Here is a 25,131-nt window from a genome sequence, read left to right on the forward strand (position 1 = left end):
TAGTGGCTTCCTTCTCCCTGTGAGTCTGGAATATCTTTCCATGAGAACCAGTGTCTGAGCAAGGACTGCACATGGAGGTAGGATGCTGAGCCTTGGATGCATTCCTAGGACTATGTATTTAGATGGAGCCTAAATGAGTTTAGGTTTAACAGAAAGAGTTACTCTGTCTCATCGGGCACCAGAGTATGACTTTGCTGCTCTCTCACACTAATACTGAACAAATTACTAAGTGTGACTAAAGAAAGGCATTACAATCAAAACCACAAAAAGCAAAGATTAGAAATAAAATATTTAGCTGCCTGCAAGATTAATTGCACTTGAGAGTTAAGAAATAAGGCCTTTGTTTTGTAAAAATATGCAATAAGCTTAAAGAAGTTATATGATACTATAAATAACTAGAATTTTTGAGTAGGAATTGTCCTTGTAATACATGGATCAATAAAGAGGATTTATATAGTTCCCAAGCAGATATTTCAGAACAATGGTCAATTTCTCATTACTCTTTACTCTGTGCCTGTCTTATTTTATGTGCTATTCTCTTAAAAAATATTCCTGGCTTATGTCTGTGTGCTTTGCTGATGATGTTCCTGTGGAATGTGATGCAGGCCCAACTTTTTATTTAATGTGGGGTAGCAAGAAACAAAACAATCAACTCTCCTCTCCCTCTCCCTCTCCTCTCCTCTCCTCTCCTCTCCTCTCCTCTCCTCTCCTCTCCTCTCCTCTCCTCTCCTCTCCTCTCCTCTCCTCTCCTCTCCTCTCCTCTCCTCTCCTCTCCTCTCCTCTCCTCTCCTCTCCTCTCCTCTCCTCTCCTCTCCTCTTTTCACACCTCTACTGTGTTTTCTGACAAGAAGGTAGATGTATTTTACCAAGATGAATACCATTTAGTAACTTTTTAAAAATTATTTAATGAGAACCCCTTTAATATAGTGTAGATAAATTGTATGTTCATCATATGCTTTGAGATATGTTTGAGTTCTTGGTAAGCAGTGATTTTTAATCATAACTCAGTCCATTTAGAAGGGTATGTTATGTGCCAAAACAGCGTCGTTTCAGATCTGGTACTGTGTTTATAACTTTGTGAAAAGAACGGAACGCAAACTTCTTTTAAATGATACAATCTCTGAAAAAAATTAACATGTGACATTCAAGCTAGAGAATTTCTGAAGGCTACCTCATCAGTAAATAAAGAATAAGAACAATTTGCCCTTATATTGCCTGAGTTTAGTGGAAAGGTAGAAAAGAAGGAAAAATAGAGTAAATGATACTGGATTGGTGAGAGAAAAAGTTATCATGGCGGTTAAAGAACCCCTGCTGTTATTCACAGGAGTTTCCTAAAGCATTAGCCCAGTTATTTTCCTCCGTAGTGAAGCAGAGAAAGAACATGTTAATAGTTTAATTAAGAGCCAGACTTTAGAGACTTTAGGATTTCAAGACACTGCAAGATTTTTTCTTGAGAGACTGAGTCCATCAAAAGTCTAAGAGAATTGAAGGGGAAGTCTATACTTCTGTCCCTTTAATGTACATTATTAGCTTTTATTACTGTAGTAGCTGAATGCCTTGCTTTTTCAACGGTTATCTGCACAATGTCCCTACATCATAACAACGTGGTATTAACCATCTTGCACAAATAAAGGAACTGAAACTGAGACACTAAAGGACTAAACCAAAGGACTTCTGTAGGGCCACACAGAAAATGTAAAAAACCAGGAACCTTAACCTAAATCCCATACATGTCTTGTAAGACCAGAATAGTCTCCTTTCATCTTAATATTAAAGCAGACTATACAGCAGCTTGAACAAGTTAACAGAATACACTACAGCTGAAGAAAGTGTAATAGAAAAGACAAGATTTCATGTTTCTTTTCTTTTAACACAGTTGTGAAGTTGTTCAGCTTCTTGAAGTGAACATGAATCTTTCATTGAGTCTAATGTCAGTGTGACCAACTGACTAATAAATGATTTCCCAACATGCAGATGAGTGAGCTGTCTCAATTCTTAGTAATAGTTTTAAGTGAACCAATCAATAATTTCTTAGTCCATTCAAAATCCTGATCTTTTTTGGTCTGTAAATTAATTTGTATGTCTCTGTGCTGCTGTGAGGTACCTATGAGTGGAATGGAACTACTATGTGGGAAAGACATTTCTGAGTAGTCCAAATGGGGATGGCAGTGTCGAGAGATGAAAAAATTACTCCTGCCTGCTTTTTATACCAAAGGCATGCTTTGGATAATCATTCAAAAAGCTTTTGAAAAGAACCTTCAAAAATTTTAGAATCATCCCTCCCTCATAAAAGACCTTTTCTGCATCACATCAGTGAGATGAAATGAAGATGAAGGTCGCTCTGTTTAAAATTATTTCTTTCTGACATTAGTTTGAATTTGGCTTTTATTCACTCTACAGCAATCTCAGTGGAGATCATATGGCATAGGCTGCTGTTCCCATGCTCAGAAATTTTACATTTCAATGATATGTTTGTATTTCTAGATCTAAGCAGATAGAGATAAGTAGTGATTTGAGCATGCCCTGAATCCGGAATGTGCTGTCCGCAAGCTAGGGAATAAATGCACTTATGATGGGTTAGTTGTTCATGCTCCTGAGGGAGCTGGGGCAAGAGGAGGGGTTTCTAAACAGCAGTGAAGTTTAACTTAGCCCTGCACTGCACGCTCGGTGAGTGTGGTTTATCCTTGAGTAGTGTGGCGTGCTATGGCACACACAGCAAGGCGCTGCTCTTCTGCATGAGCAATCTTGGACAAATGGCTGTTATTGTCTGTTCTCAGCCGGGCTGCAAGGAGGAAATACAGGGGTCCTTATTTTGGGAAAAAATGGAAGGGTGCATCTTGTGTAAGGAAATAACTGGAAGAAGGTTTGCAGATTTCTCATTCAAATTCTCGAAACGCAATATGCTTGACAACCCTGTCACTCTTCCTTTTTATTACAACATAATGTGTCAGGCTGTCAAATAAATAAACAGGGTTGCTTTCTAGACAGATGAGCTTTTTTTGGTAACAGTTAAAATCCAGAAGGCTTTAGGTAATGACATTCCACAAACCACCCAGATTCCTAATAATTCCTTACACCAATGTGAATCTGCAGTAATTTCAGCAAAATGAAGTTGTAATCCAGAACCAACTGACATCACTGGGTTTGCCTAATGTCCTGCTGCTCAATTTCTACTAGAGTAATGATGTCCACACATGGCCACTGATCCCTGGTAAGATCTGTGTAACAATGCCTGTTAGCAATTTTGCTTTCATCTTGTTTGCTGTTTTATTTGTCCCATATGATAAGAGGTCCTAGGCATTTTTTCCTTCAATGTTTTAAGGAAAAACAGTAGGCCTGAAGAGAATGCCTGCAAATGACATCTGCTTTGCTTTGTATGATGATTATAGATAAAAGGATGAGATAACAGTAGTTCCATAAAAGAGCAACATACTTTAAAGGTATGACATTTCCCCTCACATTTATGCATTATTTGTTATCTAAATATTTCCTTCTCTCTTTTGTTTTTGTTTTGGAAATAACAAAAGTTATCAATCACCTGGAACTGTGCTGATGTTTCCATGGCAGTTCAGTAATTAGGTCTGTTCACCAGGGGCTCTGATTAGTCCAATAAAATCTTTTGTGCAATTCTTTCAGACAGACTATTGCCAGCCTATGAATAAAGCAAAATTATTCTAGCCACAGACTCATATTTTCTCATTGATACACATTACTTGAGCCTTAACTGCCTTTATTGTGTTGTTCTAGGTTTCTCAGTATTCAATTCTCATCCAGAAACCCAAGTTCTGACCTGAGAATGATCATGGATTCCCCAGCAGGGAACGAGCTGTTAACAGTTTGTGCTGTAAAAAGTGCTAACAGCTGGGCAGCTTTTGCTCCCAAACGACCACAGCCAGGATGATTTAACTGACAGACACTTTTCCTTCACAAGAACAGCTCTGTGCACAGCTCCCAGTGTCTCCACAACTATGTTGCATATCAGCATCTAAAGTTGCCCCTTCTGCTGAGTTCTTATAAGCCAAAGCTTCCTGAGATCAGCTGATCGGGGGCAGCTCAGCGGGTCCCGATTCAGCGAAATCTTCGAGGTACAGAGAAGCCTTTTTTTGGGGTGCCCTTTTTTCTCCCAATCGGGCACTTTGGTTCTCGAGAGCCCCGGCAGCTCCCGGCAGCCCTTGCGAGAGCAGTGACGTCATGGGCGTCACCACGGCGAGGGCGGGTGATTTAAAACCCGTCCTAACTCGACCCCGGCACTCGGTTCTGAGCTCAGCTGATCGGAGGCGGCTCCCGATTCAGCGAAATTTCCGAGGTACAGAGATCACACCCCCGCCTCTCGTTTTGAAAAAGCCTCTGGGAGGACAACGACACGTTGCTGCCACCAGGTGCTGGAAAGGACACTTGGCTTGTGCCGCGGGTGAGTGGCACCCAGGCTGTGCTGCAGCAGCGGGTGTGGTAACTCGTGCACTGGGGTGTAGAGGTTGTCACCTTTTGCTGGTTAGACTCTCACCTGTTGCCACTGTCCCATGCTGCTGCTGACCATGGTGTTGGCCAGCAAGAGAGCTTGTCTGCAGAAGACTGTAGCAACTCAGGCAGAGTGTCTGCCCCGAACCGTGGCTGTTCAGGTTTCTGGCTGCAGGGAGTGCCAGAGCCTGCTGCTGCCGGGTGAGGATGGCCGGCATCCCACCTGTGTGAGGGGTGAGCAGGTGCAAGAGCTGCTCAGCATGGTTGCAAAGCTTAAGGAGGAGACTGACATGCTGAGGGCCATCAGGGAGTGTGAACAGGAAATGGACTGGTGGAGTAACTCCCAGGCGTGCCACTCAGAGAGGCTCCAGGGGGATACCCCCCAAAAGGTGATGAACCCCTTGCCCTGTCGGGGCAGAGACAGCCCCTGTCCTGTTGCTGTTGGGCAGAGGTAGGGGACAGAAAAGATGACAAGGGTTGGAAGCAGGTTCCAGCTCGGGGCCATGGGCAATCCCCCTCCCTACCTGCTTTGCTTCCCCAGGTGCCCCTCTGTAATAGGTTTGAGGCCCTGGATCTTGAAGAGGAGGTAGGTGAGGGTGTGGTGCAAGGCCCACCTACGAGGTCACATAGAAAGAGGCAGTTGATCCCACGCCTCAATACTGCCTCAGATAAGAAAGAAAGAAGGGCAATTGTAGTAGGCAATTCCCTTTTGAGAGGGACGGAGGGCCCAATCTGCAGAGTTGACCCTCGTCGTAGGGGAGTGTGCAGTCTACCTGGAGCTCGGATCAGGGACATCACCGCAATGCTCCCCAACCTGGTGCACCCAATGGACTACTACCCACTGCTGATCTTCCAGACAGATGGGGAAGAAGCTGCATCTGGCAGTCTGAGGGGAATTAGGAAAGATTTCAAGGCCTCGGGATGGATGGTAAAAGAGTCTGGGGCTCAAGTGATGTTCTATTCCCTCCTTTCAGTTTTGGGTGATGATATGGGAGGGAATAGAAAAATTCAGTCTGTAAACAATTGGCTACAGGACTAGTGCTACAGAGCTGGAGAGTTATTCAATATACTCATCAATGATTTGGATGAGGGGATAGAGTGACTGTCAGCAAGTTTGCTGATGACACCAAGCTGGGAGGAGTCTCTGACAGGCCAGAGGCTGTGCTGCCATCCAGAGACCTGGACAGGCTGGAGAGTTGGGCAGGGATAAATGTAATTAAATATAACAAGGGAAAGTGTAGAGTCTTGAATCTGGGTAGGAACAACCCCAGGTTCCAGTATAAGTTGGGGAATGACCTATTAGAGAGCAGAGTAAGGGAAAGGGACGTGGGGGTCCTGGTGGACAGCAGGGTGACCATGAGCCAGCACTGGGCCCTTGTGGCCAGGAAGGCCAATGGCATCCTGGGGTGGGTCAGAAGGGGGGTGGTCAGTAGGTCAGAGAGGTTCTCCTGCCCCTCTACTCTGCCCTGGGGAGACCACATTTGGAATATTGTGGGTTTTTAAGTCACAAAACTTAACTTTGATTTATTTGAAAAAAATCTCAATTTCATTAAACTGAAAAAGAGTAGGGTCTACAGTGGGTAAATTATGTTTACCTCATTATTCCTTCACAGCTTCCCTACACTAGAAAACTGTATTGTTTGAGTCTGTGTTGGTACAAGTCCGTGCTGTAGGCTAAAAAGAACATGGATCTTACAGGAGAGTACATCCAGGTAATGCTATAGTAAATGCCCTGATACACAATGAAAACTAAATTATTGAATATCAGGTTGATATCTTCTGAGTAGCATAACTGGCATTTGTTTTTAAAATATAATATAGTTTAAGAATGGAACATTAAGCAGATGATGACTCATTCTTGCTGAGACTGCTTGTCTGTCATTGTAGGATTCCAAAGTAAAAAGGAATTTATATTTGAATATTTAATTACTTTAATTGGAAACTCAGGGGTATAACCAGATTTTTTTCCAAAAACTGTTGAAATCTTTACTCTTCCATCCAGCGAGCAAACTTTGCTTTTTCTCACTATCATTTCATTTGACCTCTCAACTAGAATAGGGGAAAATATTACAGAATCTGAAGATGTCATAAAGACCTGAGCTGTAACTATACTCAGAGATAACCAATGCCAAGTAGAATAAAAGTATGGTCATCACTTTTTGTTTGGAGGGAACAGATGTTCAACCTGCATCATTGCCATGGAGACCTTGGAATTCCTGAACACCATGTTGCTGAACCTTTAGAGACGTAAATGGTACATGCAGTGCACACAGCTCTTATTAAGTTCGAATATGCATAAATACAAAACTGAGGCATCATCTACCTACATACAGGCTATAATTTTGTTCAGATTGATTTGTGAGTATTAGTGCTAATTTTAGTCTTTTTGTTAGTATACGTTACAGTTGCTATGAACTAAATGGTAGAGACTGCCCTTTTTAAAGTACCTTGAATTTTCAAATGTGCACCCATTGGCTCAAGTAATGCACAAAGTTACCTTGTGTAAAATCAGTATACTTTTGCCAAGTGGTCTATTATTTTGAGCTTTTGATATAACTAATGTTTTGATAAGAACAATATGTGAATGCTGTGTCTTGTGGAAATGCTTTCTTTAGTAGATATCACAAGCTTACAAAAGTACTGAGATATCTGACAATGTATTTGATGTATCTGAGGTATTATTAAAGATCTCTTCATGTGTGTCTTGATCAGATAGCTGCTTATGTAATCACCACGATTATCCAAAATTAATATCTGGAAAATTATAATGTATTTCACACTTCATTTACATTATTTAGTCTTACTGGATTAACTCAGATGAGTAATGCATGTTCTTTCCTGTATTTGTGAAATATTTTGCTTTTAGGTGTACTCTTAGATATTAATCAAATCATTCATGATTCAAGATGCATATTGACACAAAAGCCCCAAATGTTCCCTATATGTGATGGTAATTAAACTGTATGAGAACTTACAATGGGTCTGAGCAAATAAGTTACATTCCAGACTTCTCTAAGTAGTTTTGTATTGCTAATCTAAGTCAAAGAGGGATCTTGATCTGGCCTCAAGAGCTAACTTTGTTAGTATTCTTATTTGATTCTTCACAACTCCAGCTGTTGGGTTTTGTGTAGTTGAAATCAAACAAGCAATGCTGGAGACGATGCACAGCTGGTAGAAGCTGAACAGTGTTTGACTAATTTGGAGTTCTTTTGCATGAATTTCACTCTGAGCACAGAAGAATGAAATATGAGCACATCTACTATCGTAGATACTGAGAAAGTAAAAGGTAGTGCAGCAACCTTGTACTTAATTTTGTGCTTTAGTCAGACTGCTGGGTACACAGAATTGGCAAAGCAAGGCTACAGATTTTTACTGTATTAACTATTTTAAAGTTAGAACTGTTGTCCATATTATTTGTCCTCTCGTGCATTAAGTATCAATGTTGCATAAGATTCTTCTATCAATTCAATTTTAAAAATGCAGGCAGAGACAAAAAATTCAATATAAAACAAGCAAAACATTAATAAAGCTACCTCCTTACCTCACTCACCTTGCTTTGAAATGAATTTTGGATTTGAACTTGGTTTTAATGTAAAACAAAATCAGTAGCATTTCAGTCCAAGCTAACAATTTTTTTCTCAAAGATAAAACAATAGCTTATTTCTTTCAGTAATGCGATGTTTTTGTTTAACTTCTCATTGTGTTATGCCTGAATGTCAGATTTCAGCGAGATGAAATGAAAATGATATCCTTAAGCAAACAATGGGGGATTCTGCCAGTATGACCTTTAGGGTCAATCATCTCATTAGCAGTCAGCTTTTACAACTGCACATTATTTATAGGAGAGGGATTTACAAGCTGTTAAACTAAACAACAAATTAAATTGTCCATGAGCCATCGTCATCCAATATAGAAATTCCCCTTGGGTAACAATGTGCTGCTTTGTCAATGGGAAGTTTTGGAAAAATGTAATACACTTTATTTTTTGCCAGCATAACCTTTATAGGGAACAGTCCCTTTTTTATTATGACGGAAAACTGTGCCATCAGTGTAAACAGCTCCAGATGCACAGTGAAATTCAGCAGTCACAATCCACAAGCCTCATTTTAATGAATGCTCACAGGCATCTCTCTCATCTGCTAATTGTTTTCAATCAAATTTAAAATATCACAAATAGAGAGTAGCTCAGTAGTGCATTTATATTTTCCACTAACTAACCATTTTTATTAAATATATTTTAAAAGCAATATTCTGAGAAGATAGCTTTAGGAAAGGTTTCCATGTCTGCATTTTGAAACTGGTAGTATGGTTTCAAATAACCCGTTAGCCTGAGCATGGTGTGATGTAATAAAGAAATACACTGTAACATCATATGTCCAATGTTCCTAAAGAGCAGGTAGAACAGATTTCTAATGTTCCTAGTGATGCTGTTTTGCACTAACTTTTGCACTTTAGTTATTATCACAGGGACTCTTCATTTTTTATGTTTTGCTGTTTCTGCTTTAATATTTTCAAACCGTTCAGTCTTAAGTATTAGTCTTCTCACACGAAATCTATTAACTGTTCTATTTTGACTCAAATTACTTATTGCTTTCAGAAGTCTAAATCATTGCTTCATTGTGTGTTTTAGCTTACCTCACTTTTGTGAATTCCTTCTAGATATTGTCCTTTATGAAAGAAACATAGTCCAGTCCTAATTTAGCACTTTCCCCTGTTTGAATAACTCATTTTTGCCTGAGAACCATTTGTATTAAAACAACTCCAAAGAAAAACTTTTTCTGTTACTCACCGTGCTTTGTTCTGCCTTCTGTTTATACTGCATATGGACAGGCAGAGAAAGAGAGAGCTGCTTTCAGGACTTCTGAGTGCTCGTAGTCAACTCTTTCTGGGAAAGATAATTCAGAGTCAGGTTCTTACTTAAAAACAAAACCAACACAAAACACCACAAACTTTTTCATACTTTAATATTTCGTCTATATTGCTAGACATTTGTGAGTAAGGGAGAGCCAACCCTGATACTCTAAGTTCAAGTGAAACAATGCTCACTTTGCGTAAGAATTACATGTAATTTGTGAAACTGGCATTTAATTATCTGTGTCATAGTCCAATCAAGTCAGCAAACCTTAGGTGACTTTCTTCCTTTATGACCTTTATCAATATCAGACTGACTTCACAAATCTAATCAAAACCAGTGACTTTTGAGAAGTCTGACTCTGTAACTACTAACACAACCAACATCAGGCCTACATGCTGACCTTATGCTTAAGTTCATGGTAAACATACAGAAAATGCCCTGCAGGACATACAGTGTTACATAAAACAATCCTAATTCATCACACAGCATGGATGTGGGCCCACTTATCTGCAGACAGAGCTTTTGTCAGGGTAGTGGCTCTACAAAGGTTATGACTTTTTTTCTGGCCTTCCATGAAAAGGTGAATTTAAGTTCAAACTGGCAAGAAGGCAAGGAGAACATGCAGTATTCACTGCAAGAAGGGTATATTCTGTACCTGCCTTCTGATATATTTAGCATGCACTAGACAATTACAAAAAATGCCATGTTCCCAGTTGTGTCCAGGACAGCTTCTCATGGAACGGATAGGGAGTCTAGTTCTTGAATACACTAATATGCAAGGGAAAATTTGGGAGATAACATAGGGTGCCTAAGACCTACAGAACAGAAACACTGTTTTGCTACGGGTTGAACTGTAGCTGTGGATGGCTGCTGGCAACTTTCACCCTGGCAGAAAGATCATGCAAGGATGTGTGTTCTATACTGTAGGATTTAATTCTGGATAGCTCCCCAATGGATTAAACAAGCTGTTATTCAGTTAAAACTCATTATTAGCTTTTCATTTTCTTTCTCTCCCTCTCACATTTCAGAAGAACATTGTTCAAATCCTGCAGTGAGAATTCATGTTAAAGAAGGAACTAAATTTAATGACTGTTTAGGACATTTGGAAAACAACTCACTAGAAAATAGCAAAATATGAATGACTACTTTAAATCTGCGAAAATATTTTAAGATTTGGTACTCCCCATTCTGGAATGATAATATTTTGTACACAAAACTAAGCTCCAGAAATTACATCTAAATGAAAGACTTCTGCTAGATAATATGCATAAGCTACTGACATCACTCTGTTCCAGGTGATTAATGCAAGTCACTGACAATCACTTGAGTGGCATCCAGTCTTCTGTTCTGATGGTTGAGCCAATGGTGCTACGAGCTGGTATACATTTTGCTGCATGCGTCATCAGCAGAATTGCAGCTGGGGCTCACTGTGGAACTTTTATTAGAAATATGATGTATGAAGCAGAAGGAACACAGCTTGACTTTCAGATCCCAGACTGAGTTTGCTGCTCTAGCAGTTGGAGAAGTGGGAGAAAGGCTTTTGACATGCAAATTTTGTATCATTTTGGTACAAAGGCAAATGATGGATGATAAATACCATATCCCATTATATACACTTTTCACTTTGCAGACAGAACCACACTTTGATATGCACAACCAGGAGAAAAGGAGTCAAAGGGGGACTATGATAGGGACGTAAATGTCTACAAATAATTGAGCAGCAAGAATCCCTGTTGTGTTATTGATAGTGGCTGAAAATGGCATAATAAGGAGCAATAGCGTGAAATTACTGCATAAAAGAAAACATTTAAATCAGACATTAGTGGAAAAAATCCTTAACAATGAGAAAAATTAGGCAATGGAAGTACGTATTTGTAGAGATATTTAAAACCTCGCCATGAGGTGTTCCAAAGTGTGATTTCACTTGACAGGTAGTTATAAAAATTGCAGTTTACCTACTTTATCTGTTTGTTTAGTCACATTTACTGATTTTTAGTGACAACAAGTTGTTTTTATACCGTGCTGTTCTTGCCATGGGCACTGACAAAAAACAGTGAGAGAATAAGGTGAAGTTCACAGGGCTTCAGTTATAATCAAGAAAATTGGTGTTCTTTAGATTAAGTTGACAGTGTCTTTTGGATTCCTGAAAGGAGATCTTGATTTTGGGACTAATTTCAAAGTAATAGAAGCAAGCATGTCACTGTACTTAAAATGCAAATTTCAGCCACATGGTGTTAGAATGTGAGAGAATCAAAATCTGATGGAAGAAATAATACCTTTACTTGAATTGCTGATATTGCTATTGAGCCTCTTATAATCTAGCATGGTAGTAGCCTTTAGGACTCAGCCTCATTTTGCAGATCACAATGAAAAATATAATGAATTTCAAAGTTTGTAGTAGTGTGAACAATCTTGTTAAGTTGTATTGTTAAGTTTTCATATGGATAAGCAGGGGATGTTCGGGTTTGGTTTTGTGTTCTAGTCTTTGGCTGCTGTAGAAACAGTTTGTTTCACATTTGGGGAGTGTAAGGACAAACAAAGGGTAAATGGCAACCTCTCTTCCTGTTGGCCGTAGGACAGAAACCACCTGTAAGGGCTTCTCCTGGTAAATGTGCATCTCAAGATGTAAACATTAAGGATTTCCTTATACCAGGCATATTTTGCGAAGGATTCCACGTGACTTTCTGCAGTAGTAATTGTGACAGCATGAGGGAAAAATAATCTAGGCTGCATTCCTGCTTCCTGGGTATTTTCTAGAAATGGTATTCTTATATGAAGTAGGAAGATACCTTCCAGAATGGAGTGGTTCGGTCTTCCACTTATTAATGAGGATGTACTAGTCATTATACCAAAAGCTACCAGAAAGCACTGTCTAATTTCTTCATTTCTCACTCCTTTTAATTTAATTCTTTTGTAAGGAAGTTTTCTGTTTACTTTTTAGAAATTTGGAGTCTGATGAGACTCTGTCCACCTCTAATTTGTGCTAGAGTCTATTATGTGCAGTCAATAGTTGATGCTTCCTCACGAACCACAAGAAATCCATTTCATGTAGTATACGACAGCCTTTAATGTTGTAGTATATGGTATGTGTTTGACTTAGACTACTTTATTATTTAGCTTAGTTTATTTTAAGATAGATCAATACCACCTACTGTTTCCAAAACATTCACTAGCATTGTGGCTAAGAAAGTGAGTGCCCAATCACAATGTGTATTTTTTTAATCACTTAATTCCAGTTAAAGCAGCTTATGTACATTTTAAGAAATTGAATGTTATAAGCACTTCGAGAGAATTCAAGGGTAGAATTACTGAAAATCTGAAGTGATACTTGAAAGCCCATTTATCTACTATACATTAAACATATCAAGGTTTTTTAACTTTCTTTTTAGGTCATCATTTTGCATTTTTTCATTAGCACAGGGAATGAATTCCCATGGCTTGCCACTTTTAAATCACAAACAAGCTCACTATCACAAAATTTCACACAGGATCACAGAATGTCAGGGATTGGAAGGGACCTCAAAAGCTCATCCAGTGCAATCCCCCCATGGAGCAGGAACACCCAGCTGAGGTTCCACAGGAAGGGGTCCAGGTGGGTTTGAATGTCTGCAGAGAAAGAGATTCCACAAACCCCTGGGCAGCCTTGTCCAGTGTTCTGTCTCCCTCACTGTGAAGAGGTTTCTTCTCATATTTAAGTGGAACCTCCTATGTTCCAGATTGCACCAATTGCCCCTTCTCATTGGTTGTCACCGAGAAGAGCCTGGGTCCATCCTCATGGCACTCACTCTATTTCAGTTCACTGTGAAAAGTTTGTTGGTAAATGTAGTATTACACAGGTCTGTGGTTGTCCTGCGCTGATGCGTCTTTACTGAATGTACATCTCACTCAAGAGGAGGGATCTGGCTGCCAGTCTGGAAAACTCTGGCTGTGGTCAAAGAGCCAGAGAAGCATTCGAGTATTTTTTTTTGCCATTTCAAGCATTACTACAGGTAATAAAGAGTCCATTTGCTGAATTAAGGCCCCAGTGGCAGCCCTGTAAACCTTATTGTACAGCTATAACTGATGCAAACCTCCCAAACGATTTCAATGATGTACTGGCAGCAATACCCTTCCGTTAACTCTAAACTATTTTGGCTCTGTAGGAGCAATAGGAATAAACTTTTGTTACTAATTAGATATGACTGGATACATATATAGATCAGATTTGTTGAGAAAGAAGGTGCCATTTTATCTTGTCGCTTTCCAGAGCAGAGCAATGCTTTAAATAAGACCTGACAGAACACTGCTCTTTCTGGTGTCTGAGCGGACAACTTGATATAATACATTACTGTGTAACATCACCATTTGTTTGCAGTTCTTCAGCCCACTTCCAGTCCAGCTGGCTTGTTTCCAAGTCATTTTGAATTGCTTTTGGAAGATTGTGTAAGACATTCTGTCCAATAGTTTATTATTATACAGACCTTGAGCCAGATCATCCTTTTATAAGCTTTCTTCCTCTGTATTTTTCTATATTTCTGTAAGAGAGAGCAGCCCTGAAGCCAGCTTACAAGATCTTTAGAGGAGTTCTTCCAACATAAGGGAATACTCAACCCCTTTCCATGTTTGTAGACTGGGACTAACCTCTTTACATGTTTGTTGTCTTCTCCCTCTCTTACACCTGCTAGAAATACCAGCTTACTTATTTTTTATAGTCTTGTTTTATAATACTATCCAAAAAAATTAAAAATGAGGACAAATAAATGCATTGTAGAGATCTTGTTCTCTTTTTAAACCTGCCCAGTTTCTAGATGGTAGACAGATGAAATTATTATTTTTTTTTATAACCTTTTTTTTTTAAAAAAAACCCCCAGAGATTAGTACTGAAGTGCTTGGGTTGGGTGGGAGGGTTGTGACATTTAAAAACATTCCTCCTATGCAAGATGCACTGAAAGGTGGCTGCCAAGATTGCCCTTTTGGGCTACTCTTACCATAGAGGTTTATTAATATTAAAATTAAAACAAAACAGCTTCTGTCCTAGCAAAGTTTAATCTTTGTGTCCTTTTTCCTGTAAGAGTAGTAGAAAAGAACCTTTGGATCTGTCCAGCATTGAGGAAGTTTTTTTAGTGCTTCAGTGGGTCATTGTTCAGTAAGATGACAATGCTTCTTGCATTGCTGAACAAAGAAATAATAGACTGGATAATTTTTAGCTTTCTGTTTTTCTAAAAATGTAATGTCATAACTCTACCATTTCTATGTTTTCTACTTCCTGTTACTTCTAAAAGAATAAGTCAGAGAAATGGAAACATAGCTGCTGTGAATAATTTAAAAGTGGTCTGAGAATAGCTAACCATTACTTCTGGTGATGCTGCTTGTGATGGTTACACAATAAGATTATCAAAAGAATTGTGGAAGACAGAAAAATGGAAAGGATGCATTAAGTCATGGAGTCATTTTTGCTATTGTAGAATTATGCCTAACATTAGTTTTACTAATGGCTTGTCTGCCTACCGTTAAAAAGTTTGAGAAAACTGATTTCCAGTATTTCTTCAACATTATCCCTGTACCTTCTGCTTCTACTAAAAGATTTTTTTTAATTATTATTATTTCATCCCATTACTTCTAGAGACAGCTCTTGCTGCTGAAGGCTCTCTCTACAGGTTAAAACAAATAGTGATCACTCACTTTCCCCTTCATATGAGTGATGAAAAGTGATACTTCATATTTGTTGCCAAACAAAAATGCATAACATCACATATTTTCATAAAATCCACAGCATTTCGTAAAAATGAGTGAACTCTGCCTCCCTGAGACTACCTTCCCAGGGAGGTGCCATGGCCCCAAGCCTGACAGTGTTCAAGAAGAGATTGAACAACACCCTCAGACACATGGTGTGAACTGTGGGGTTATCATATGCAGAAACAGGAGTTGAACTCAATGATCCCTTCCAACTCAGGACATTCTATGGTTCTATGATTCTGTGAACTTACTGAATAAATTTCTTTCGTTTTTTACTTTCTCATCTGTCTTTCTATCTTTGCTCCACCTTTCACACCAATGGAGGTGAGTAGGATGGACAGCTCAGAGACGGAGCTGTTATCCAGCCAAACCATTTATTGTTTTCTGCGAAAGTAGGATGGCACCATGTTTGTCCCAAATATTCCCTAAGTAGCAAAAGGACAGGATACATTTACATTTTTTCCTTTTTTTTTTTTTTTTTTTTTTTTGCACCTTCAGTAATCTTCAACAGACTGTGGAGCTCTGATTCAGTAAATGTTTGATACTGAGTCTGAAAATGGGACAGAATCACATTTACTCCTTCATTCTCGTTTCAGAAGGCTAGCACCATAAAACCTATTCAATATTAATTTATTCTGATTTGGCTTCTGCTTTCACTGTTTGGTGAAAAGAAACTTTGGCTTTGCCATAAACAAGTATGTGCTGAAGAACTGTAGAGATCGAATTCGGTCAGGATGGGAGGATACCACTTGCCAGAGTGTAATTTCAGAATGTAACTACCATCTCAAAAATAAGCTTGTCTGTTTGCTTTTCTCCTGTTAACACTGTTTTCATAAGAGATTTTAATCCTTAACTCTGACAGAGAAAAGGTCTGGAATTAGAGGTATAAATGGCTCAGGGATGCATACAAGCAGTGGATAATTTTTCCTGTGTTGCCTGCCAAAACAGAATAGTGGATATTTCCCATTTGGCATCACTTTAATTAGCTGATTCCATTGTAACTACATGATTACCTATCTATTAGTATTGCTTAAGCCCTGTTAATTTCCAGGAAAAGTCTACCTGTGAAACTGAGCCTGTTCTTATGGCTCTACACTGAGCTCTTTTCTATGGCTCTAAACTATTCAATGATAGAGATATAAATATAAAAGGACAGGCCAGAGTCAACCCCTCGAGCTGTAGAATGATGGAAATCAGATTTCATGTTTGTCTGAAGGCTGACTTAACTGGCAGTAGCTGTCTGCCTTCTGGTCCTCTTGAGTACTGAGCAGCAGCCATGAAGTGGCCTGGCCATGTCCTCATCCTTGAGCTGCACAATGCCTGATCAAGCCCTACCTTTTAGTAGCTTCTGCACTGGCATATTTGACAAAATCATTCACTTCACTTAAGGTTTGAAATTCCTCTGGTTTCATAAATTCTACGTTTCCACACAAAGCTGCACTGTTTTTTTTATCAGCACTCATGTTCCGATAGAAAAAGCAGGTGGGCAGTTTCTTTGCTTCCTTTCTTCACAGTCTATAGAGCTGACGTCTAGTGGCAAATATAAAACTGGGACCAATCCCCTGGAAACTCCTTGAAGTTTCACTTAGAGGTCAAGTAGTTACAATCCCCTCAAGTGATCTGTACTTTAACCCTAACAACTGCTGATTTTTCTCTGGCTTCTCTGTTCTTCTCTCAACTTTTTTCCCTCAAGGATTCAAGTAATAGTTTTAAGCCTTCAAGGGAATTGGTCACTTGTCATTGCTCCTAGGTCTTTCAGCAAGATGAAATCTACTCAGGGAAAGACACAGTCACCTCTCATTAAAGCTTTCTGACATTGTTCTCTGCTTCTATTTGGTTTTGACTTCAGCAAGTTTCAATTACATAAGTTAAAAGGTTTCCAGCTTGGATGCTTCTGTCTGATTTTGGGAACCAGAGAAAAGTGGGAGACGAGACAGGACAAAAGGTTTATCAAGCAGCTCCTGAAGTGGGCTCCTGCTTTTGCCCACGTTGAGGGACAAAAAGCAATCTTCTCCTTCGAAAGTTCTAACTTTCTTACACATGGACTAGATATTTTATCCTTTCTCGACACGGAGATAAAATTGGAATCTTAACATTTGTGTGAATTTTCCTAAATAAAAAATTCTTCACCCCCAAAAATACCACAAAGAAAAGCCAGAAAGGAAAAGCAGAAGTGTTCCATGGCAGCTGGCCGGGTGCACACTCCCGCAGCACTGTGTTCCTGCACAATGGGGTGACACGAAGGGCTGTCCCTGCTCCACACTCCGCTTCTCCTGGAGCACAGCACGGCAGGGGCCTCACACCCCTCCATCCCACAAACACCTGCAGCCCCTTCCTTGGTCCCTTCCTCTGTCTCACCTTGGGGATGCGAGGCCGGGCACGGTCACTTGGCGGCGCTGCCGCTGCGTCTCCCTCACCGGCGGTAAGGGCGGCGGCCTCGCTGTGGTGGTGAGGCGTGAGAAAGGGAGGGTCCAAATGCACCAATCAAAAAAACCCTTGGCCCCCAACCCGATAGGGATTGGCTGAACGCTGCGGGGGCCCTGAGAAGTGGGTATTTGTGACGTCCGTCTGCCTAGCAACCCAGAATGTTCTGGAAGGCTGAAGAGGATGCAGCCAGCAGTGGGTCGTGCTGTGTGGGCAGTGGATGGTCTGGCTTCTCAAGGGGCCTTGGCTGCTTTGCGTAACTGCTGCTGTGGGGAGATGGCTGCTGTGAAGTTTACCTGCAAAAAAGGTGAGAACCACAGTTTTACTTTCCTTGGTGTGGCCGTGCTCTGCTGGTGTGTTTGTGAACTCCGTTTCCAACGCTGGCTGCCGGCCGGTGGGCACCTCAGTGCCGGTGGGTGCTGCGCTGGGCTCTGCCTGCCCAGCTTGCTTGCTGATCCCTGTGTGTATCAGGTACTAGTGAAACCGCCAAGAAACTGACGGGGTTGGTCTCTTTCTAAGGGGAAAAGATACAAAGTTTACTAATTCCTTTTTAAGATTACAAAACAAAGTGTTTAACAATGGAGAGTGTCAGTGTTTCGCTCCCAAGCGCCTAATTGCGTGGTCACCAACTAATTGTAGGTTCGTTTCCTGAAGAAATGAGGTTTAATTGTTTGTCCTCCTTGACTCCAACAATGTGATTGAGTGCATGAGAGCAATGTTTTCTCAACGGGATTGTTACATTTTGGCAGACTGAAGGAACTTTAACTCAAACACATAAATGCAGGTGCTATTTGTCTCTATTCATGTAGGTTCACGAAATTAACGTGCGTAGGACCACCTTAATTTCTGTGTTCTAACTGGTGCTTGACTTTCAAGTTTTAAGAATATTTTAACAAGCTTTTTGTATAAGCTTGAATATGTGCCAAGTGTACGGGTTGGTACAGGATTATAAGCCATGTTTAGGGGGTTCAGTGGGTGCGATCCCTACTGCACAGCATTTTAGATAGCAAAGGGCTGTTTGGCAGCTCTCTACTGGGCTTCCAGTCTGCCTCCACTGCTTTCGTGTTTATGGATGGATTTAATATAAGATGAATTACAGCTCTCTGAATGGCTTAGAGGCATCTGCGCTCCTTGTTGTGCGCTGGGCTCTGTCTTCAGCCAGCAGAACATGTGGATTGGCCACAATTCTGATAGATTCCTTGAAGTTTAAGCAGGCTTTTGCAAATTGAGATGCTCTGTCTAGGCAGTAATTTTGCAATTAAAAGCCTGCCCATACCGAAATTTACACAGTTGATTCTACCAAGCATGCAGCCTGCCGTCCTCATTTGAGATTTATGATGTCAAAGTTTTTCCACTTTCAGTGACTCATTTTCAGCACCGTGCTGTCAGTTTAATTTGAAGCGGGGTAAACAGATAAAACCATAGATTAAGGGGTCACAGCAAAAAGTAAATCAGTAGCTTCAATATTCAAATAGGTTTCCTTAACTCTGTCCAGCATCTGTTTTCTAATCTTTTTCTGCTTCTTCCTTTTTTTCTAAAGGTAAGAGGTTGTTTCTTATTTCAGGGTTAGAGCCGACAATTTAAGGAATGTAGAGTTTGACCAAAACTGATTACCTTGAAGTTCAGGTCATTTATTAATGGGGAAAAATGATTGATGGCTGTTGATGAAAGTACCCCATCCGCTTCACTGGGCACGTTAATTTAAGTAACCGCTGAGTGGTAGGACCAAGACATTTGGAATTTAGCTTCTTGTTAGTGAACATTTACAATTCTCTGATGTCTTAAAATTAAAATGGGTCTTTCCTATAATAATGTTTATCACCACAATACAATTTAAAGAAATTTCTTTTACCATGTGATACCTGAACTGGCTAATGATATCTACTAGTGACTGTTGATAGCATGATGACTGTGTGCCATTGATGAATAGTAGCTGTGTTGACACTGGTCTTTTGGGAGAAAAGGTACTGTTAAGAATTCAGAAGACGACCCTCCTAAAACTTAAGGGCATAGCTTTCCTGCTCTTCATTGAAGGCCTTTTCTGCACATCATGTGTGGGTTCCCCTCTTTTTGGAGATACAGTATAAAATGCATTGTTGTAGTGGAAGAGCAGAAATTTATGAGTGGTATAATGCATTACAAACATTCTTTTTATTTGTTTTTAAATTTTCATTTTGTGAGATAAGTATTTTGGGGGCAGATACACATACTCTTAGTACTTTTAAGAATGCATTGGCTTCAAAGAATTCCTGTAAAATCAATATACAGTATGTTTCTTACATCAGTGAACAACTTTCTTGAGGAAATAGAGAAACAATTTAAGTAAAACAACTTTGAGCAACAGCTACTTCCAGCTTGGGCTTTTTGCTATAGGTTCTTCATCAGAAAATATTTGGGTTCATTTAGGGAACAGTATTCATGACTGTTGAGATTTGAGTAATTTAAAAATTCTTGTCCCCGTTGATACTGTGAATTAATTCCACAAGCAGCAGATGTTTTCCTTACAGATCTGTTGTTCAGGGAGTATCTACAGTTTTTAGGTGTTTGTATAGAGAGGATTTATAGCTAAACTGATAGACATTCAGGAACCCAATTGCCATCTTCGAACTGAGCATAAGAATTATACTTCCTGAATTCACAAGACCTATTGTGCACACTGTGAAACGACGTGTGGGTCATGTTGGATGTGCAGAGAATTTGTGTAGCAAATATCTGCATGAAGCAAAGTGCATATGCACATGCTCCTGTCCAGCAGATGTTCTGCTGCAGAAGTATGGGAGCCTGTGCCAAGAGAGAAATCTTGTGTTTAATTAAAATGTTTTCCTGTTTTTTACTGGCATTCCAACTGCACCTGGTCAGACTGTGAGTTATCAAGGGTGGTAGCATAAGCATTTATACACTTCAGTTTTTGACACCTGAGAACTGTAGACTAGAATTTATACACAGTTTAAATTTAATTTAACAGCAGATCTAGCCATGTTCAATTCTGTTTACATATTACGTAAAATCAGACTGTGTGATCTACACTTTATATCTGTAATTGGTTGTGTGATGTGTTTGAATTACTAGGATTCAAAAAGCCAATCTTAAATATTCTTCACAAATTTCTGTATTTGGTGCAGGAGGAGGGGAGCAGAACTCTTTGTTTTCAAAATCTCTGAAGTTCTTGAAATGCAAAATGTTTTCTTTAGGTCAATTGATTATTGACATCAGATATTCCCATTTCTCAGATGGTGAACTGAAACAAGGCCTGCTTGGTGAGAACAAAGGCTGTTCTATTACAGTGGATGATTAGACTTGCAAACCTAATTATCCCCTTTGGGACTCAGCACGGACCTAATGCAGCTTGGATTATGGAGGCAGGTTCCCACTATCAGCTCTGTTCAATGGATTTCTGACAAGTCTGGTCTTAGAGATGATTAATATCAGTACCACAATTAGAGAGCTTTCTGCAAAGGAATCATTGGATTTTTGAGGGGTTGGAGTGGATCAACTCTTCTGTTTCACTTTGAGATTTGTTTTGTGTTTTGATTTGTTTTCCCCTCTTGTTTTTATTCAGAGGAAAAAAGTATTCCAAGTAGAGCTATTGTTCAGGTCTGATGTGTGAAACATGATAGATGCACTGGGTATCTACCATCTGTATAAGGTTTATGTTTGCAAAACAAAATTGTCATAAATTCATAGTAACCATGGTCAGTGGGCAATTTTATTGCCACGTCTAGTTTTAGCTTGGTGAGCTGATGAATGGCACGGGAGGTAAGGTAATTTGGGTAGTCACAGTCCCTGTGGTGGCAGACAAACTGCCTGACCTTAACACAAATTCAGGCCTACTTACTGTCTACCCAAGGCTGTCAGTGAAGATGTAACAGGTTGTAGGTAGACTATGGAGCTTCAGTGGTAAAGTCAGTTGATGCAGCTCTCAGTGTTTGCTTTAGCTGATTGTTACTGAAGCTTCTAAAGCATGAAAGCGTATTTAATTTCCCAGAGGAGGGCAATAAAAAGAGAATTTTATTGAAATCTAAATCCTAAGCCTCAAAAACTTACTCCTGGAGTATTACCAGTGTAAACATCAGTCCTTTTCCCAGGCTGTACTTACCACTAAATTTATATTTTTATAACCCTAAGTCAAGCTACATATCAAAACACATCTATCCATTTCTTTTAATATACTCAGCACTTACATTACTGAATTCTTGTAGTGAAGGTAAGAACACTTGCAAATAATCCTGCAGACTCTAATACTAGAAGAGCTGTAAGGGTTTGTCTAGCAGAATTGCCAGATAGGTTATTATGAGCACCCTTGTACAGAAGCTTTTCTTGTGGGCCCTGTTACATGAGTTTTCTTGTATCCTTTTATCCCTTAAAACAGCCTTTAATAATCTGTCAGCCTATGCTGTTTTCTGTGAAACTTCATGACTCTCATTTCTTTGAACCTACCATCTCAAAACCAAAAACCAACCAACCAAACCAAAACACAAAGATCAGCAACCTGTAGATTAAGAATTGATTGAAAAGAGGAGGGAAGTGAGGTGTGGTGTGGGGGGATTTTTTTAGGTTTTTTAAGCCTTCTTTCTTTAGTAGACCAGGCTAAATATCTTCCCCTAAGTATGTGATGTTCTCACTCTAGCTAGCTACGTATTTTCTACACTGAACGATGAGGAAAGCTCTACAGCCTTACAAACAGCTCTCAGACAGACAGGCAGACACAAATTTTTGTTGCCCATAAATAAATTATTGAGGTAATAATTTACTGAACAGTAAGAAGGTACTGTACATCAACCCGATTAAAAAAAATAAATACAGGTTAAAATGTCATACATTAATAATGCTGCTGCTTAGTTAAGATCGCTTTTACTGTAGTTTGGCACAGGCAAGCATCCTATGAATAGTACAGTAATTTTGAAAGTTATAAATACGTAGTCTGGACAAAAATACTGGCAGTCAAGTACATTGTACTCTGTTTTGTATTTTACATTGGAAAATGTGTGCTGGCAGGGAAAGAAGTGCCCTACCAAAACAACTTATAGTTCTTCTTATACTGCGCTTGATGTTTTATTAGTAGGTATGGATTATTGGTGGGATGCGGTCATCAGAAGTGGGCGCCGTAGGGAAGGGGTTTATGCACGGAAACATGGAAGGGAAGTTGAGATTCTTGGGAGTTACCTGGCTTCTGAACAAAACCCAAACCTAGAAATAACACAGAAGACGTAACCCGGCTAAGCATTATTTTTCTTCCATGAAAAGTCCTGGAGAACCTCTTGTGTGTATCCTTGCTCCCTGTTTGCTGATTGACCACATCAGATGATGTCTTGAGAATTCTTCCCTTTGCACAGCGATCTCATGTAACGCATCTGCAGGACAAAATATCACCCACGTTTATGTCTTTGAAATCGTTTGTGTTTTAACTATCCCGTATGCTGGATTCTTATTTCTAATCAGGTTATTCCTCTTTTTGCAGCTCTATGTAATATGAACTGTTACAGAAAACCAGACTTTTCTCAGTTTTAGATATTTTATGATGTTACTGTGGAAGGAAAGAGTTGGAATGGGTGTGTGGAGGAACCTTCTGTATAGTCCATGCTTCCTTCATTGACTTTTTTTTTTTGGCATAGTTTTTTCTTAGCTTACTAGTTTGTTCTAATAATTTTTTCTTTTTAATGTAAGAATCACATTTCTAAACCTTTATCTTAATCTCCCTGAATCCCTCCATGATCCCTCCACACATATTCATGTAGGACTGAAACGAAGCTGATAAAGGAGTCTATTTCATGGGTTCTTCTGTGATATTTGGATGTGTCTGGATGAATTTCGTGTTACTATGTCCATTTTTGTAGGGATGCATAGCAATATTTAAAGTAATATGTAACAAATACCATGTGTTTCTGAAGTCTGAATGCTTTGTAAAATATGGATAACTTCCTGGTAATACGATTCTTCTTATAGTTTAAGACTGAAAGTTGTGGTTACAGACAAGGACCGAAACCTTAAAATCATGGTGTATTCAGATCTACACTTGTACACACGAGAAACTTTTCAGTCGTACTACCTTAGACTTCCATGAAACTTAAAAGTTCACAGTTCAGCAGTTTCTGCTAGGAAAGATTATTTCTGCTATATGCATAACCATTCAGCATGCATTTAGTGGTTTTCTATTCTGCAGTAACAGAAGTATAGATTAAAAAACCCCAAACTTTTGCCTTAAAATAAATAGTTCACCAAAACATATTTCTTGGTTAGTTTGTCATTTGCTTTCTGTTACTAAGGCAACAGTCTTTTTCCTGAAGGGTAAAAATTGATTGTCAATGCAATGCTATCTAAGATTTAAAAACAAACAAAAAAGCCTGGACTGTGTTGCTTTGCAGATTGCCTCGATCTGCTTGCTTGGGATTCTTCTAAGCAAGCACTAGAAAAAAATAAAACCTGCTAGTTTTTGAAAACAGTGTATGAAACAACATCGGCTATAGCAAGCATTTTGGGAGATATAAATGGAGTAAATGGCAGTAGGAAACCAAACTAAGAATATGGCGATTATCACCGTGGATCTAGGGTTCACTTTTTATTTGAAAATGTTTTAAATATGAGGGTCATCATATCCTTGTGTGCTATGTTCCACTGTAGTACACTGACAGCAAACATAAGGAGACAACTTGCCTTTTTTAATATATTTGAAACTTCGAATTATAACATCAGTTTCTTTGTGCTTATCCAAACAATCCACTTCTCCGATGATGGGAGAGTTTGGCCGAGTATCTCATAGCAACGGTCCTGTCAGCATCTCCAGTCATCCTCTGTGATTTGCATCAGGCTTTTTACTGAAAGCAGCAACTAACGTTAACTGAAACAAGAACAACTTAAAGCTTCCACACTATTTATTATATGTAGTGTAGAAATAGTTTGAATTCTGAATATGTTTGTAGCATTTTTTCAATAGCAGTTCAGCTGTTTCCTAGCATACTTTTTAGACTCCAAGAACACTTTTACAAACAACCCCCCCAAAAAAGGCTGGGAGTGGGGGGAAACCTTGACATCTAAAACATTTGCAGCCCTGTTGTGAATATGGGTACACCCACTCCTACAGTTTTGAAAGCAGCCTGCAGAAGTTTTCTTGTGCCTTTCCACTCTTAGTTGGAAGTTAGTGGGAGTCCAACAGCTAAATTATCATGCCAGTCTTTTGAATTAAGTTTGGTTTCCTGTGTTTGTTTGGAGAGTTGCTTTCTGTAGCCTTTCTGTGACTTTCTTGTTCATAAAACAAAGCTCTGTGATAAGAAAACAAGAGAATGGAGTCAAACTTGCTAAAGTTCTGGCAGATTTTAGAGTTCTGTTTCAGTCCTGTCACTTGCTGAGTTACATATATTTGCTATATTTTAGCAGTGTAAAAACTGTTACAGTGATTAATTCATCTTTGAGAATTTGAGCCTTGATTGCTTAATATTTACATACAGTCCTCCTATATGAAAAAATTAAATTGAATAGGGACCATTCAAGGTCGGAATGAATATGTTTAAACTGTGGGAAGAACTTTTCGGAAAATAAGCTGGTTTGGTTGCCAGCTGGGGTTAAACCACAACAGTGGCTCACTTAAAAATTTTGCGCTTTGTCCCTGCATAGAATTATGTTGGTGTTTTGCTCTGATTCAAATAGCCTGAGTTTGACCTACATCCTGTGTCTCCTGCTGCTGC

General features: G+C 39.4%; 1 long non-coding RNA gene across 1 annotated transcript in view; it reads right to left on the reverse strand.

The window, feature by feature from the left end:
* LOC139829044 (uncharacterized) overlaps positions 1-17,443 on the reverse strand; it is a 45,174-nt gene extending 27,731 nt beyond the window's left edge. The window contains exons 1-2 of the long non-coding RNA XR_011741260.1: positions 17,387-17,443; positions 9,248-9,343 (exon numbers count right to left, since the gene is read on the reverse strand). This is a non-coding gene — a long non-coding RNA (uncharacterized lncRNA). The remainder of the gene's footprint in view (positions 1-9,247; positions 9,344-17,386) is intronic.
* Between the last annotated feature and the right edge of the window lie 7,688 nt (positions 17,444-25,131).

This window comes from Patagioenas fasciata, chromosome 13, assembly GCF_037038585.1.
Source record: "Patagioenas fasciata isolate bPatFas1 chromosome 13, bPatFas1.hap1, whole genome shotgun sequence".
NCBI lineage: Eukaryota > Metazoa > Chordata > Aves > Columbiformes > Columbidae > Patagioenas > Patagioenas fasciata.